Source organism: Salvia splendens, chromosome 8 (genome assembly GCF_004379255.2).
Source record: "Salvia splendens isolate huo1 chromosome 8, SspV2, whole genome shotgun sequence".
Taxonomy (NCBI): Eukaryota; Viridiplantae; Streptophyta; class Magnoliopsida; order Lamiales; family Lamiaceae; genus Salvia; species Salvia splendens.
Genome location: NC_056039.1, coordinates 20,323,642 through 20,341,027, shown reverse-complemented (window position 1 = coordinate 20,341,027; position 17,386 = coordinate 20,323,642). Strand labels below are relative to the sequence as shown.

The window sequence follows — 17,386 nt, the reverse complement described above, 5'->3', positions numbered from 1 at the left end:
GCCACCTCCAGAAATGAATGAAGAATACGCCCTCGGGAGGACGAACTACCAACCGGATGAAACCCTCGGCTTGGCGAGGTGTTGGGTGGATATTTTGGAGGACCCGGTATTAACGAACAACCAAAAGCAGGTTGCGTACTGGGAGCGCATCGCCGAGCACTAGAATGAGGCGAAGTCGCCGAGCGCGTACAAGCGCCATAGGGAGCAGCTCCGCAAGCATTGGGATCAGGTGAAGAAGCAAGTCAACCTATTCTCGGCGGAGTACGAAAAGTGATCGAGGGAGCAGGGAAACGGCGAGAGCTTGAGCGATGTGCGCGCTAGAGCGCTATTATCGTACCAGTCAATGTACGGCGACTTCAAGCATTTCAACATCTGGGCGCTCTTGAAGGACAAGCAGAAGTTCCAGGGCGGGACCACCGAAGCCGGTGCTTACACAAGCAGCGAAAGCGTCGCATATCCGGTGGACCTCAACCGGACGATGTACAAGGAGGAGGAGAGTTCCGGAACACCGGTGTCTTCCCGTCATCCCATTGGCGTCAAGGCTGCGAAGAACAAGGGGAAGGCGAAGGCGACATCCTCCTCGCAAGCCGTGCCCCCCCCTCGCCGATCCCGACCCCGGCGGCACTTGCCTACGCGGAGTTGGCAGCGGCCGCCAACCGGAGGACGTTGTTGGACACGCACAACGCCCTCATGCAATGTCAGGACCCGGCCTAAGCCGAATACCTCCAGGGGATGATCGATGAGCTACGCCGCAAGTTGCGACTTTTGTAGAGAAGTTAATTTTTTTTTCATTTCTAACTCGTGTAAAACCTTTTTTTAATCAATTTAGGATTTGTCGTTTTTAATTAATCGTGGTATTTTTAAATTATTTTGCATTGACATATTTGAAAACATTTAAATTAATTAACAAAACAATAGTGAAACCTATATAGGGCGGCCTTTAGGGCGGCTTATAGGGCGCTCCACTGCAGGTGGAAAGGTAGGAGGATAAAATGCTAACGTGGCGGTGCATAGGGCGGGCTTTAGGACGTCCCTTAGGGCGCCCCACTGCTAATGCTCTTTTTCACAAACATCGGGCGGCCATTGTTGTCCCATTTTTATAAGCAATTTTTATTTTAAGATTTATTTCAACCCTTTTGTCATATAACTTTTGATGATTTAGTTTTCAAATACACTTATTTAGTAAGGGCTATAGATAATTTTTCAAAAATATAAAAGGATTTAGAAGTAGAATAAATAAGAAAAATATATTTTGGGTAAGGGCTTAAGCCCTACCCTTCTTCTATGTGTGTCCACCTGCTAGGAAAATAACTGGTCAAACACTCATCAAACTGAAGAGAATGATCGGAGAAGACGATTGGAGAAAGGAGAAAGAGAGAAAAGAAAGTGGGCAATCATTTTCTTATTTTTTACATTTCTATTGCTAAATATATACATCTAATATATTAATGGAATGAAGGATATGAAGTGTAGGGATTGCTTTTTCTTTCTTCTCTTTACACTATTTTATTGACTGTATGGATTTCATCTTAATGGAGGTTCTAATTAAACACGTAATCTTAATTGTTAATAAGTTTTTTCGTAAACTAACTTTTTTCAAAAGAGTTGGTAAAAAAAATAGTTTTGAGGCTGTAAGGATCTCCTAATTCATTTTTCCTACTCTATTCCTAATCCACTAATGTAAAATTGATATATGGATCCACTAAAAGCCTACTCCATTCCTAATCCATGAATGTGCCGCACTAAATCAGCGCCAAATCAAAACAACCTTTCATCTTCCATTTTCAAAATCAGCGCCTCTTAATTTATTAGTAGCGGTAAGTATTTCTCCCTTCTCCATTGAAGCGTTGAAGCTCACAATATACCATTCGATAAAAAGCATTCACAAGTAGTAATTGTTTAGAAGCATTCAAAAAAGGTAAAAACTTTGCAATTTTTTTTCTGATATCACGTTAAATGAGTTATATTAGAACAATTTTTTCTGATTTCACGTTACAGATAGATGTGTATCTACAGTCTTTTAAACATAAAATCAGGATCCTAACTCTCGGAAAATATAATGCGGAAAATAAAATAAAATAAAATACAAACAGAAAAATAAAAGAACAATGAAACTAAAGACTATATTGTGAATGTTTTTGTTGTGTTTTTAATGAACAAGTCCACCACCCTTATATATGGTCAGCTTGTGGTCTAGTTATGGAATACAATCAATGCCCTTAATCTACTCCAAATTAGTGTTTAATGTGATTTTATCTAATTGCCTATCAATCGTGTCTCTAATTGATTCTTGATTGCTAATTTAGTCTTGATAGGCTCCAATCATGTTGATATTGATTCTGTTTGACACTCCTCCTCAAGTTGAGTATCAAGATTTTTGATACTTAACATGCACGATCTTCAGTTTGATGAATAGTTTATACTCGTATTTAGGAGTCCTTCAATTTTTCATTGATAGTTTAGGCTCGTATCATAGAGCTTCTTCAAATCATCATTGATAGTTTAGACTCATATCAAGGAGTTCTTCAATTTTGGTTAACAGTTTCTGCTCGTGTCTTAGGAGCCGATTCCGACAGTTTTAACTCATGTCGAGGAGCCAATTTTAGACCATTCTCGGCCCATTCCAGCTCAAACCATGAGCCAATTTCGTTTCTTTTTGGAAGACCATTTTCGGCCCTTTCTACAGCTCAAACCATGAGCCAATTTCATTTTTTTTTTCTTTTTTTCCATTGATGGTGCTTCGTTCAGCTTTCCTTCTTTCAACAGTGGTTGAGCGACACCGCTTCATCAGAGACCACCAACAAACCTTTTCATTTTAGCATCTCCATCTCGGAGACTCTCAGTAGTCCGGCAGGATTTCTTCCTCTCCCATCGATTCTCTTTGTCCTTTCTTTTCTCCAAAAATCATCTGCCAATCGTAGGCCGATTTAGGGTTTAGGATGTTGCTGCTGTCAGCAATTGATCAAGTTGATCTGCTCACTCGATCAACTTGAAAAGCTGAACTTGCCTCCTGCAGCACACTTGTTGGACATGAGCACTTGATCAACTCTTCTTCAGCAACCTTTGTGGCCTTGCTATTACCTCTTCCGTCAGTTTTGCTTCCACCGTGATGACTTTTTCGCGCCTCTCTTCCTTCCCGGTGACAGCCTCTCCCCCTGTGACGGATTATACTTTAGAAGCCGTCAACGAGCTGTCTCCGGATCCTTTGGGCTTTGTTCCAACTTCATCCGCCTCATTCTCTTCTGCCGCCCTCGACCTCGATCTGGGGTGGTCTCGTTCGGTCGGATACTTCCTCTCCCCCTCGGCCGGACAGACCCCTCGTTCATTGTCCGAGGTTCGTCGCGCCTCACCGTTCCTGTTCGCCGTTCGCTGCTGTCTCGCCTTCTTCGGCAGAGACCTCTTCGCCCGGCTCCAAACCGCTGGTCTGCTTCTCCTCTGTTTGTCCGGTCGGAGCACTTCATCTCCCCCTTGGCCGGACAGACCGAGAACTCCTCTCTTCCGGTCTCCCACCAGCTCCACTTTCTCGCAAAATGCCCATTTGATTTCTCTCAGACCTTTCAACAAACAGCTTACGCGCAAGAGTTTCTTTCTGAAAACCTCACCCAGATGCTCTCTTCCATTTCCCCACAATTTGACCTACAAATCCACTTGTATTCCCAAAATCCGCTCGCTCAAATGCTCGTATTCGACTTTAGATTGGCTGCAACCACTGGAAAACTTTCTCCTTCGAATCCCTAAAATCATCCCTCGCTCAATTAACGCCCCTCGACATATGCAAATGGTGTTTCGCGCTCTCCTCCGCGATCGCAGCGTCGAAATGGGCGGCAAATCTGCTCTTCAGCCCCTTTTTCTGGATGTACTTGAGCTGGACGTGGGTATTCTGGCCGTGGGCGGCGGCAATTGCGATCGGCGCGTACGGCCTCTACAGCCTAAGCAGACACTTGAAGGGTGAGGCCATGTTGGCGGAGCAGCTCGCCATCGTGACATCGACGCTAACGTGGCTGACGCTGGTGCCGCCGGCACATGTCAACGGTGGCGGCGTGCGCTGTGGGCTGAGGGAGGCCGACTGACACCTCGAGGTCATAGTCAAATCAAGGTCAGACTCATCAAATTAACACCATCTGGTTGTTCTCTAGCACCACTCTCACTGTCTCCTTCCTCTTCTGCTTGATTTGGTTTGGTTATCTTAACGAATTAATTGTCGTATCATCTCCAGATCGCTCTCCAGATCGGACCGTTGTAGCTTCGACCGTTTCTTCTAGTTCAGCGGTAGACGCGCCGATTCTACCCGCTGCATTTGCGGTGCCGGCAGCCCGGTCGCGGTGGTCGCCGATCCTGGAGACTCCTCTGCCTCCTTGATTTCCTCTGTTCCGTTTTGCCATCTTTCGTTTCATCTCCTCCTGTGGATCCGAGTCGCCCTCGAGATGGATCTGGGAAGAGGTTGTCTTCTCTCTCATGGCGGTCGGGTCAAGCTCCGTCCGTCGCATTCGCCATCAGAGTACTTCTTCGCCCGATGGATCAATTTTTCGTTTTTGAACAAATCAGAGGGATCTCTTCTGGTCCATCTGCAGCAAGACAGAACTCAAGCCAGGTTTTGGAAGTCCCTGCTACAGTAGAGTAATCAAGAATCCCACCTCAAAGATTGTCTACGACGAGCACAACTCTCTGAATTTTTTTTGGATAGGTATATTAACAATTGGTTTTCAAACAAACTAACGAATTACGGATCATTAGCTCCTCTGATACCATCTTGGAAAATATAATGCGAAAAATAAAATACAAACAGAAAAATAAAAGAATAATGAAACTGAAGACTACATTGTGAATGTTTTTGTTGTGTTTTTAATGAACAAGTCCACCACCCTTATATATGGTCAGCCTGTGGTCTAGTTATGGAATACAATCAATGCCCTTAATCTACTCCAAATTAGTGTTTAATGTGATTTTGTCTAATTGCCTATCAATCATGTCTCTAATTGATTCTTGATTGCTAATTTAGTCTTGATAGCCTCCAATCATGCTGATATTGATTCTGTTTGACAATAACTAAGAAGTTTTTTTAATATATATACTGAAGTAGTATTGTGATGAAAGGAATTTGTAAGTAGCAGTGAAATTAGTGTCTTTAGCAACTTCTATTGTGTAGTGAATATGTACTGGAGTATATATGTAAGGAATTTCTATGTGGCAGTGAATTGATTGTGTAGTGTAGTTCTTTTCAGAAATTAGTTTTCAGAAACTTTAGGAGAGAGAACGAGCTTCTCGTTAGGAAGACAATGAGAGAAATTGTTTTGAAGGTTGTTTTGATATTTTGTTGATATTTAGTGCGGCACATTCATGGATTAGGAATGGAGTAGGCTTTTTTTTCGCCCGCAGGGGCGTAGCGCGGGGCAGATCTTGCTGCAATTAGCCTGGGTTCAAATCCCACTGCTGTCGTGTAGTTGCTTCCATCTCTCAGGCACAAGTGTGAGGCCTTAGAGATGGGCTTTTGGCAGTCAGTGGGTTAAGACATCCCCCTTAACGAGCTACTGCTTACCCTGATTTAACCCCCTCATATGATGTCGGACCGGAGTGTGGGGGCCGCCAAGGCGACGGAATCGCCTTTTGCTGCAAGGAATGGAGTAGGCTTTTATATATATACAAAAATAGATCTATATGTCAATTTTACATTAGTGGATTATGAATGGAGTAGCAAAAATGGATTAGGAGATCCTTACCGGTCTTGATGTAGTTTGATTAGAACGGAAAATTTTAAACAAAAAATTCAAGATGTCTGCAAATTTGCTAATGTTTTACCTTCTCATTTTTTTATTATATCTTAATTCTTAGACCATGTATATTTTCATAATATCAGTATTATTTATTTTAATTATGAAACACTTTTCTAATTTGGCACTCAAAAGAGATTTTAACATTCAATTAAATTTATAAGCTAAAATACTTATAAATTCCAATCATATCAAATACTCTCTGCGTCCATGAATAGGAGTTCTGTTTACTTTTTTGCACTTGTTTTATAAAAATTATAATAAATAGTTAAAGTGTAGAAATGATAAAGTAAGAGAGACAATAAGTTAGACGCTCTCTCTTACTTTACCATTTATGCACTTTAACTATTTATTATAAATTTTATAAAACAAGTGCAAAAAAGTAAACGAGACTCCTATTCGTGGACGGAGCGAGTATTATAGTATACTCCCTCCGTCCCGGCCTAAGTGAGGCGTTTCTATTTCGGCACAAGAATTTAGGTCGTGGTGTTTAGTAAATTAAATTATTAATAGTAAAGTAAGAGAGAGTAAAGTAAGAAATTGAAAAAAAGGTAAGATAGGAGATAAAGTAAGAAAGGGAAAGAGATAATAAAGTAAGATATATGATAAAGTAAGAGAGATAAGATAATAAAGTAGGAGAGATGAGTGGGTTGATTGTTGATGAAAAGGAAAACGTCTCACTTAGATTGGAACCTACCAAAAAGGAATCCTTCTCATTTAGTGCAGAGAGGAGACATAAAAGTGGTCAAGATTGCGTCAGAGAACAACCTGGTAGATCCTTTTACAAAGGTATTTGGCGGTGAAACCGTTCGACTGCCACGTTGAAGGGATGAGAGTTCGACTCATTCAAGACCTCAACTCACTTTCAGTATAAGTGGGAGAAATTTAGACGTGTGCACTACTATTTTGTATACTCGAAAGCTGTTTTGAGTATAAGTGGGAGATTGTTAGGGTTTTTTATATACTAGAAATCACCTTTCAAGTGATTGCATACTGTAAAACTCTAATGGTTATTTTCCAATAAATGCAACAGATTATTTTTGTCATAATGTTGTTATGTTTTATATTTAATGGTTGTTTATTGCAAATTTAAATGTATAAGCAAACGTAACAAAGTCTAAGTCTTTGTTTTAGTAGACCGGTTGTGGGCGTCTAAATAAAGAAAAATAAGAATTTCACAACCTATATAGGCCTAGACTACCTATCGCGAAAGGTTGCAATGTCAATCCGATTATTTCTAAGCCTTATTGAAATAAGATGGCGTTGGTGTGGTATAGCACTGAATGGATCTAACAGCAAGACGAGTCTTTATGCTATCTACTGAAAGACGAGGTCTTGATAATTAATTTCTTAATCAATGTACGTTAGCATTGAGCACACGACATTGAGTATCCACTACTTTGACTTACCAAAGGTGCGGGTTTTTCGTAACCGAACGATCCAGGTATATTGGGTAGTGGTGATCATTATCTAGCGGTGCTAGGATTGCTATTATGTTGAAACGTGCGCGAGGAGAGTCTCGTTTGATAACATCCACAAGAGGAGCTCGAAACAAGGTTTTATTATTCGGAACCTAGCTAGTTGGAGTTTAATTACTCTATGAATAATAAATAAGAGTTTCTTGCTAAGTCCACTCTTGGAGAATAAAATATGTTAATTAATTAAGTCCATAGCAGACAATAATTAATTAATGGATGTTTCTATCTTAAGCACGGGAAATAAATTGAACGCGAATAAAGAAAACCCGGAATACTTGTAATTTCAGATTTGGAAAGGCAGTACAATATTACTTCTGTAGTGGCTGCTTGTAATATTCCAATATAAGCTTATATTAAATTGTGGGTTCAATTTAATTAGTAAAAAGCTAATTGGGTGAGGCCTGATCCAAATTCTTCCTTAGATCCATGACTGGGCCCAATATGTGACTTATATAAATAGGAGAATAAAGGAGACAGAAAACACACCTTTTTCCACTCACAAATTTTCGTCCACTCCTTTGAGAGAGAGAAATCGAAAATTGCCTTCCTCCGTGAGCTGAGTTCTGTCTTCGTTATTCAAGAGTTCGGTGCCTGCCTTTTTCCTTTGCTAGGCTTTAAGCCAGAGGAACGAGGCGCCGAAAACATCATGGTCGCCTTAGCCTGGACCATAAGGTCCTCTGCCGACTGAAGTTCAGTCAACAGCTCTGCCAAGGTGTAATTCCTTTTGTTCATCTTGAAGTTGAGCTTGAACTGTTGGAAGCTAGGGGGAAGACTTTGAAGGATGATAGTCACCTGGGACTCGGGATCGATGGTCCCTCCCAAGACCTCAATTTGGTTGAGGTGGCCCATCATCTCGAGGACGTGATCCCTCACAGATGAGCCTTCCTTCATTGTCTTCGACATGATACTCCGAAAGGCTTGAGATTTAGTCGTTCGATTCTGAGTACCAAAAAGATTTTTGAGATTCTGCTTAATCTCGGCGGCTGTTTCCATGGATGAATGCTGATGCTTGAGTACCGAAGACATAGAAGCCAACATGTAGCACTTAGCCATCTCATTCGCCTTATGCCACCGTCTGTGTGCATCTCCGACTCCTGCCGCAGCGTTAGCCGGCGACACTGAAGGTCGCGGGGTGGTGAGCACAAAGATGTACTCATCTGCTGTGAGAACGATGTCCAAATTTCGTTTCCATTCTATGTAATTTTGGCCCTCGAGTTTATTTTCTTTGAGAATTGCGGAAAGAGGATTAAACGACATATTGAGGATTTGATTTGCACTGCAAAACAGAGTATTTTACTATTGTCATAAACTTCTGTAAGAAGTTTGATTAGATTAACCATAAAACTTTTCAAAATCTTACAACTGTAAAATTAAAATTTTGTACCCTCCAGAGGAAGTCAATACGCATTAAAATCTTACAATTTTATTGGTCACAACACCGACGAATAGTCCAGAGACCACAGAGTGGCATGGCCGCCTAATGTTTCCTAAGCAAGACCATCTCTTTAGCATTACAGAGTCTCATTTCTACAACACAGTCCCATAACAATGCTCATGTGCTGCTAACAAGATCAAGCTATCTCATAAATCCTATGTGAACTTCTGAATCTCGCAGTTTCTTAGGATTATTGTCCGCACAGAGCAGGTGGCGATAATATTGGAAACTACATTCTAGTTCATACTATTTATATTTGAGAAGTCCGCCCTCATGAACTTGCTATTTTCTTAGGATTATTGTCCCCACGTAGCAGGTGGCGATAATATTAGAAAAAGGCTTCATAAATTGCAGACCAATTGATGGAGACCATATACAAACGTTGAGTTCGTAATTATAGCTTAGATATTTTGGGTTATGGTTTTACTTTAATTATCCTTAGCCTCAAGGCAGTTTAAGGGTTGATTAAATTCTGTTGGTATTTAATCTACTGGATAATTAAATCTTTAGATTAATGTTGTTATCTTCCTGTAGAAAATTGTTGATCTAGAATTTTATTCTTATTCATGTCTACTATAAGGTATATCTAAAATAAATAAATTATTTAATCCTTAATAGGACATGAAAAATAAATTCAAATTATTTCCTTGTTCAAGATTAGGAAGAGATATTTTATTATTTAATGTATTCATACATATCTATCCTTATTAGGATCTTAGATATATAAATTTTAGGAAACTGTTAAATTATTCTCATCCATATCATCTAGGAATAAAATAATCATTGTTTATTTCCATAAATATAGATAATAATAAAAATATTCCTTAAATCTAGATAAATTTTAGGAAACTATTAAATTATTCTCATCTATATCATCTAGGAATAAAATAATATTATTTATTTCCATAGATATAGATAATAATAAAAATATTCCTAAAATCTAGACAAATCTTCCAAAAAGATTTTATTTCCATTAAATAATAATATTTTAATGATATCTTTTAATAAAATAATCAAATAATCATTAAAATAATCCTTCATCGTTATCTCGTCGCACGAGGTTCGCACGAACGATGAACGATGAAAATCCGATGAGTTCGTCGTCGGATCACGACGCATGAAGCGTCTCGGCCAGCAGCGCATGAGTGCGCACATGCTCTCGGCCGCCTGGCTAGACCACCGGCGCGTCGGTGTCTCGGCAGCTCTCAGTCAGCGATACGCGCACAGAAGCCTCAGCTCTCGGCCAGCCGCTAAGTCCGTCTCGGTGTCGTGGCTCGTCGGGTCCCGCGACTCTCGGCCAGCAGCGCGCACGACTGCGGCGCTGCTTTCGGCCAGTTGCATTCGCCCGTCTCGTCCCTCCCGAGCCTGGATTCTCCTCTCGTCTCGGCACACGTCGCGCCTTATGGCTCACACGTCTCGGCCACGACTGGAGCTTCGTCTCGGGAAGCCTTCTGCCTAGGGTTGGCTTGGTGTCTCGCGGTGTCTCGGTGGTTCTCGGACGAACCACCACTCCGCGCCAGTCACCGCCACGTCGACCTCGACTCGGGTTCCATCTGGTGCGTGTGATCTCGGTCGGCGGCGCGCACGAGCCCCGAGTATAAGCTTGCCAAGCGCCCTCAAGAGATAGTCTGCAGCAATCACAAACAAGGCGGGGGAGATGGGGTCTCCTTGCCTTAGACCACGGGTCGATTTGAAGAATCCCGCGGGGGCGCCGTTGATGAGGACGGAGAACCAGCACGACCCGATGCATCTTTCAATGAGGGCAGTCCATGCCGCTGGAAATCCCATATGTCCAAGCACCTTCACGAGAAAAGACCATTGGACTCTATCGTAGGCTTTGGCCATGTCAATCTTAATCGCCACGTTTGGTGCCGGAGAGCACCTAGCTAGCTCATGGAACATTTCTTGAGTGAGGAGGACATTGTCGTTAAGGAGACGCCCTTTAACAAATCCGCTCTGGTTGGGAGAGATAACCTGTGGCAAGAAAGGGGCAAGCCGAGCGGTTAGAATTTTAGTAATGATCTTATTAAGCACATTGCAAAGGGTAATGGGACGGTAGTCCGTCCACGGGACCGGCACTACTTTTTTGGGGATAAGGACAATATTGGTAGTCGTGACACTCCGAGGGAGAAAGGCCCCATTGAAGAACTGGTTTATCGCATTCACAACATCCGACCCGACGATGCCCCAACAAGCTTGGTAGAAGGTGGCCGAGAATCCATCGGGCCGTGGTGCACTGTCCCCCGAGATCTCAAAGACGGCTCTTTTGACTTCTTCCGCGTTTGGTGGCTCAGGTAGATCCATGAGTGCCTCTGATGGGGGAAGTCGTTGCATTAGGTCAAGATCAGGCTCCATAAGCACTGGGTTGTCTGGTGCTAGGAGGTGTCGGTAGAACTCGACCGCCGAGTTTTTAATCTCTGTGTCCTCTGTGATCTCTCGCCCATCCTAAAAAATGGAATGGATGCGCAATCTGACCCTCTTTTGTTTCACCCAGCTTTGGTAGAACCTAGTGTTTTTGTCTCCATCCGCTAACCACCTCAAAGCCGCTTTCTGGCGCCAGAAGTCCTCTTCCATTCTAAGTAAGAGGATATGTGTGGCAATGTTTTTATTGATCTCCGTCCTATTCCGGGGTGTCGGATCAGTTTCGAACGCATCTTGAGCCCTTGCAATACCTTCTTCCATGCTCGTAAGGTTTGCGTGAATGTTGCCAAAAACTTGCCGTTTTTTTTTTAAAAAAAACACCCCTAGGGGTGGAGGGTTGAGCCAGTGCCCGACCCGTTCACGCCCGATTTACCAGTCCCAAATGTCATCGAAGCAACATTCTCCTTCAAATGCCATGAGTCTATATGTTGAGCTTTGATTTACACATCGCCCTCATGTACCTTGCCTTTCCTCTTTCTCGACACCAATTGGAACCCATCATGATCCACACTTGGTTGACTCCTGCTAGCCTCTCTTGTCTTTGGCGGTTCTGCATCCGTTGATCCCTCCATGTTCTTCGTTTGGTTGGTACATTCTTTAGCCTTGTTCGAACACCCACTAGTTGATGAGGTGCCGGCCCAAGTATCCGCCTTTGGGCGCCACTCTTGGCGGGTGATCTTGGAGACATGGCTCGAGCAATATGCCCATACACCTACATGTATTAACTAGTTGTTAAAATATATACAAATAAAAATAAGAGTGGAACAAATACCCATACACCTATATGTATTAACTATTTAATTTTTTGTCTTTAAATGCGTCGTCGTTTCTCGAAATAATAGAGCAGCCATTGTTACTATTCTTTAAATATCAAATTCAGCTCCTTTTAATAATCAACTTTTACTTATTTACTATGTAACATCAATAGTTTGCGAAGGGCTATGTATTTGTTTTTAAAAATTTGTAAAAAATCAACAAAAAAATTATGAAAAAAAATGAATTGGAAGGGGCTTAAGCCCACCTCCGGTCCTTACTATGTCTACCACTGATAGCAAGAGAGAGTAAAATAACATTAGATCCATAGAAAATAGAATCCTAATTTTAAAATAAAAATATAATATTGGCAACCCGAACAAAATTAGGAGTAGTTTTTCCACCTACTTGTTAATCTAGTTACTTGCTCTGTAATTTTGTTAAGCTTAAGTCAAATTCTTTTAAAAAAGTGAATTTACTTTTATTTATACTCCCTCTCTCAACTAAGATGACATCATTTTCTTTTTAGTTTATCCCAATCAAGATGACACATTTATATTTTTGTCAATTTTCTCTATCTAATTAATACATCCAACCACTTTTTTTCATCTATTTAAATAATCATTTCTTTTTCACTTTCTATTTAATATTTACACTCACTCTTTCTTTCTTCAATTAACCATATTAACCGACTGCTTCTAAAATCTCATGACGACTAAGAAATGTGTCATCTTAGCTAGGACGGATAGAGTAGTTGTTACAGTTATTATCTTCCCTAAGGGATCGATACCTATTATATTGCATTGCACGTTTGTTCTCTTGCAGAAAATATTAGTATTTTTAGTTATTTATTACTCCCTATGCCTTAGAAAAGTATGAACTATTTTCTTTTTTTAATCTGTCCCTGAAAAATACTCCTATAAATTTTCTAATTTTGTTAACTTTGTTCTCTCTAATAAGGTGGAGTAAAAATTCTATAATCATTCAATACCATACTGGCATAGTAACTTAGCTCACCAATAACTTATTAACAAATAAAAATAAAAATTGCAACATGCCACATTAATTAGATACAGATTTAACAAATCGACAACATAAAATGTAACGTCCATTTAATCATTTTATGGAAAGTATTAAATAATATATTAAATATGAAAATTACCATATGGAATTAGTGTTGTTATATAGGAGTATTACGTACTTCTCTCATAATATAATACCAATATCTTTATGAGAATGTGATTAAATGCAAAGTGTAAATATTGTACAAACTCCAAACTATGATCTGGAAAATGTCAACATGTGATAAAATAGTAGCAACAGAAATGTCAACACAGTGTCAACGGTTGATGCTGTGTTGATATTGTGTTGACATTTCTGTTGCTACTATTTTGTCATCTGTTGATATTTTGTCACAGCCACAACTCCCTAGTGCTAGTGAGTGTAGCTATTTCGCAACTAAATTAGACTCACTGAACATAAGCTCGCCATAAAGAAGTACTTAATTCAAGGGCAAAATGTCTTAGAATGAAAGGGTACAACCAAATCGAAATCAGAGTAATTAACCAAGTGTATTATATTGCTAAAGCAATGCTTAACCACGCAACGGAAGGTTCCAAGACGAAGTAATATGTATGGAGACATATTAATTCAGCTACCTAGCTACTTATTTATAAGCCTCTCCCAACACCTTCTCGATTCGATCACGATCAACCTGCACGTTAAGAAAACAAACATGCAGGGCTGAGTATTTGATATACCCAGTGGACTTAGTGCCAAAAACATTTCTCATTTAGTTGTCAGCCATACTTGAGTGAGCGCGGGGTTTTTCCTTAAATAAATCCCGGTCACTAAATCCTTTATCATTTCATAAATTTGACTGCGCAGTCACATAACATATCATAACATACCATATCTGTTCTTGTGTGAACCGGGAATGTGGCCACATTCCACGACGGTCACTGGACCGGTCAACTCGAAAGCTAGCACATAGTCCCATATGTGTACGCTAGTCCGAGTAGGGTTTGCGGCCCTACTGGGACCCGAATTCGATTCAACATGCTTGGCATAGCCAACACAAAGGTAATCATAAACAAAACATGGCATGACAACTCATTCAAAAATATTCACGTTTTCACATAAAATCACGTTTTGAAAGAAAAGCCCACCTCGTTTGCTTAACTCTGTAACGAGCGTTCCTCGACTTGATTTTACTTGTCGTGCGACGACGCTCCTTTATAAACAATAAGTATACTTAAATTAGATTTAAGTAACTAATTATTTAGCGTGCATGCATTCCTAAGCGTGCGATTATTTTTATTTTCTCTTTTCCTAAGTCCATAAAATCCTTAAGTATTAATTAAATTAAGCGATTTAATTTATTTAGAAATTTGCCGAATTATTCGAGCATTAGTTAAATTCCGAAAATTTTATCTTTAAAAGCCGCGAAATTAAATGGTAGCTAGCCATCATTTAATAGGCAAAACAATAGGAAAGCCTATTGACTAATTTAAACTTTTTGTCATGCTTGTATTTTTAATTGGTAGCCCATTTTATGTCTTTAATTTATCATTAGTCCATTCTCAAATTTAATTCTCTTGTTTTAAAACACTTAATTGGATTAAAAGGCACAAGTCCAATTTAACTATTTATTGGACAAGGTACTAAAATGACTAACATTTTTTTATGGCCCAACGGAATTAGATTTCATGGCCTCAATTTATTAAGGGCAGTGGCCCAATTTAATTAAAATAGGGCGTTGCCCAATTCCATTTCAATAAGAAGAAAGGCCCAAATCCAAATTAAAAAGAACAAAACAAATGCCCAAAATAAAAAGGAAAGAGTCCAATTTCCTTCTTTTTTTTAAAAAAAATTCTTGGCCCAAAATAGAAAAGGAAAAAATGAAATTGACACCCCACCCCCCAAAACCCGTCGCTGCACGCCGCCCCCCTCCTCCTTTCTTCTTTCACCCTTCTTCTTCCCCAAATTAGAAATTGAAGGCAACCCTAGCTCCTTCTTCCTTCTTCCTCTCGGTAAAATCGCCGTCATCACGCAGCGCCGCCGCCGTCGGTCTCGGGCGTCAACAGGCAGAAGCGGTCGTATCGTCCTCCAATTTCTCCTCTCATTCGTCGGTTTGGCAGGACACCGCGGCGACGCCATCTCTCTCTCCCATATGCCGCCGCCGCCGCTGCTGTTGTGCATGTACAGGCGGTGGTGCTGAAGTCACAACTTCCGCCACCGTATGCGGTTCCGCCCTCGCCGGATCCCGACCGGTAGGTGTTTTTATCTTTGTCCTTATTCATTTTCATTTTATTTTTCTAAAATTTTTATCTTTAGATCCATGAGTTTAGTTGTTTAAATTAACAGATTTGTAAAGACCTTGAACTAATTAAGGGCTATGAGGCTTGTGGGGCTTCCATCGCCGTCGGAGAGTCGCCGAAGCAACTGTCGGAACATGCCACCGAGATAAGCTTCCTAACTTTCTATTATTATAGTCTTGAGACTTGTGTTGGTCATATTTTATGAGTTTGATGCACTTATGCATATTTTGACATTTTTGGAACACTTTGTAATCTAAAATTTTGCTCATTTGTTTTGGGAAGATTCTAAGTCTTAATTCGAATGCTATGCACGCTTTGATGTAATAAAAAATAGAGAGGACATGTATTCCTTACTTACATGAATTTCCTAAAATGCTATGTCTATAAGACTTTGGATATGATTATGAGCTTAGATTCCTATTGTGAGGGGAAGGAAAGTTACCTCTTCAAAGGATGGTGAAGGGAAGAGGGGCTGCTCCTTGTTCTCGGCTCTCATAGGGTGATACTATGATGTTTTTTTTTCTGTGTGTGTGGAAGGGGTGCTCAAGGTGGTATTGAGGGTTTTATAGGTGATTTGGTAACTGCAAAATCTGCAACTCTTAATCCTCTTGCAGGGACATTTTTGTTGGTTGTGAGAGTGTACTCTTGGTTATTAAAAGAGCTGATTTTCCTTTTGTTTCCATATGCAACATATCTTCCTTTTCATGATCTTGTAGTACCTTATAAATAATGTTTCTTGGTGTAGAGCTTGGGACAAAAGGACTCTTGTAATCATGTTTCTTGCTTGATTTCTGCAGGGTGTACATAGGGGAGCTGGGGCGGTTGGAGGAGAACGTGGCTGCCCAGCTGCTGTCTCCGCGACGGCTCGCTGCCTCGGGCCATCGTGCTCGCTGCCCGGAGTCGACGGGTGCACGAGCCGCGGTGGGTGCGGTTTGGCTCGGGGAAAGAATAGATCCAACTTATGTGCTATTTTCTTTCGTTTTTATTAATATACAATTTCTTTGTAATCTAAAACATAGCTTTAAAATGTAGCTATTGTAATTTATTCGACTAAGGAATAAACGAGCACATATTCATTCTTCAGTCGTACTTCACTCCCGTCTTTATTTCTAGATCGTTATTAGTTATTAATCAAGCAACCAACGTAAGGGTTGTATATTTTTCGTACTTAACGTAATTAGGAAAAAAGCATTTGCTTTGTGGTTCGTTAATTATTTTATAAGGTTAAGATGATCAAATCGTGGTCATTACATATTTTTTCACGGTCCAGATCATAGTTTGAAGTTTGTACAATATATGAGTTTGCATTTTATCACTACCCTATTAAAATATAAGATGAACAAATTTATTTCTAAAATGATGTAATTTGGCAACTTTAACTGAATATTGTGTAATTTAGCATACCATTCCTCATTTCAGAAAATACATTATAAAAATATAATCTAATTTGCAAATTTGGTCATACATTACATACATATAAACGAATTAGCATGGAATAATACACATGCTAATGTTTTTGCATTTATAGTTTAATATTGAGTTTATATTTAACATACTCTCCTCCGTCTTGTATTACTCGTACTTTTTTTACAGGTTGTAAATTTGGAATTGATTTTTTAGTGTAATTAAATTAGTATTTTAAGTGTAATGAGAGATCACTTAATAAATGAACACTTAATTTGGTATAATTAAATACCATGATTCTTATTTAAAATAAATATAGTGCAAGTAGCTTGGGACGAGCGAAACATAAAAGTTCAAGTAACACGGAACAGAGGGAGTATTATTTTGCAGAGGAATGATATGCTACATATCTCTCCTTATATGAGCACCGCTCTCGTTCGATGCTCGTTTACCGTGGTTCGTTTTTATTTATATATTGAGTTTGATTCTAATACTTTGAAAATATGATTGCATTTTTAATTTCATAAAATTCATATAAATTACAGTTCAATTTGCTTGTTTTCTCTATAATTTCAAATAAATTAATAAGATAACAAATCAAGCTTTGACTTTTATGAATTTTATAAAATTAAATTTTCAATAACATTTTTTAAAGGGTTAGAATCAAATTTATTTATTTTTAAAATCTAAACGAACAATGGTAAATGGCGTCAAATGAGAGTGGTGCTGACATAAGAACTCACAATAGATATGTAGCATATTATTACTCTTATTTTGCATATCTCCATAATGGGATATACTAATATG

At 39.7% G+C, this 17,386-nt stretch overlaps 2 long non-coding RNA genes across 2 annotated transcripts; one reads left to right on the top strand and one right to left on the bottom strand.

Annotated features, from left to right (window-relative positions):
• Positions 1–13,339: 13,339 nt before the first annotated feature.
• Positions 13,340–14,090, bottom strand: LOC121744390. Its single transcript, XR_006038592.1, has 2 exons — positions 14,024–14,090; positions 13,340–13,569 (listed from the first exon to the last, which is right to left on the bottom strand). It is a non-coding gene; the product is annotated as an uncharacterized LOC121744390 (long non-coding RNA).
• Positions 14,091–14,782: 692 nt separating this feature from the next.
• On the top strand, positions 14,783–16,269 carry LOC121745327. The gene is made up of 2 exons (XR_006038800.1): positions 14,783–15,127; positions 15,222–16,269. It is a non-coding gene; the product is annotated as an uncharacterized LOC121745327 (long non-coding RNA).
• The last annotated feature ends 1,117 nt before the right edge of the window (positions 16,270–17,386 follow it).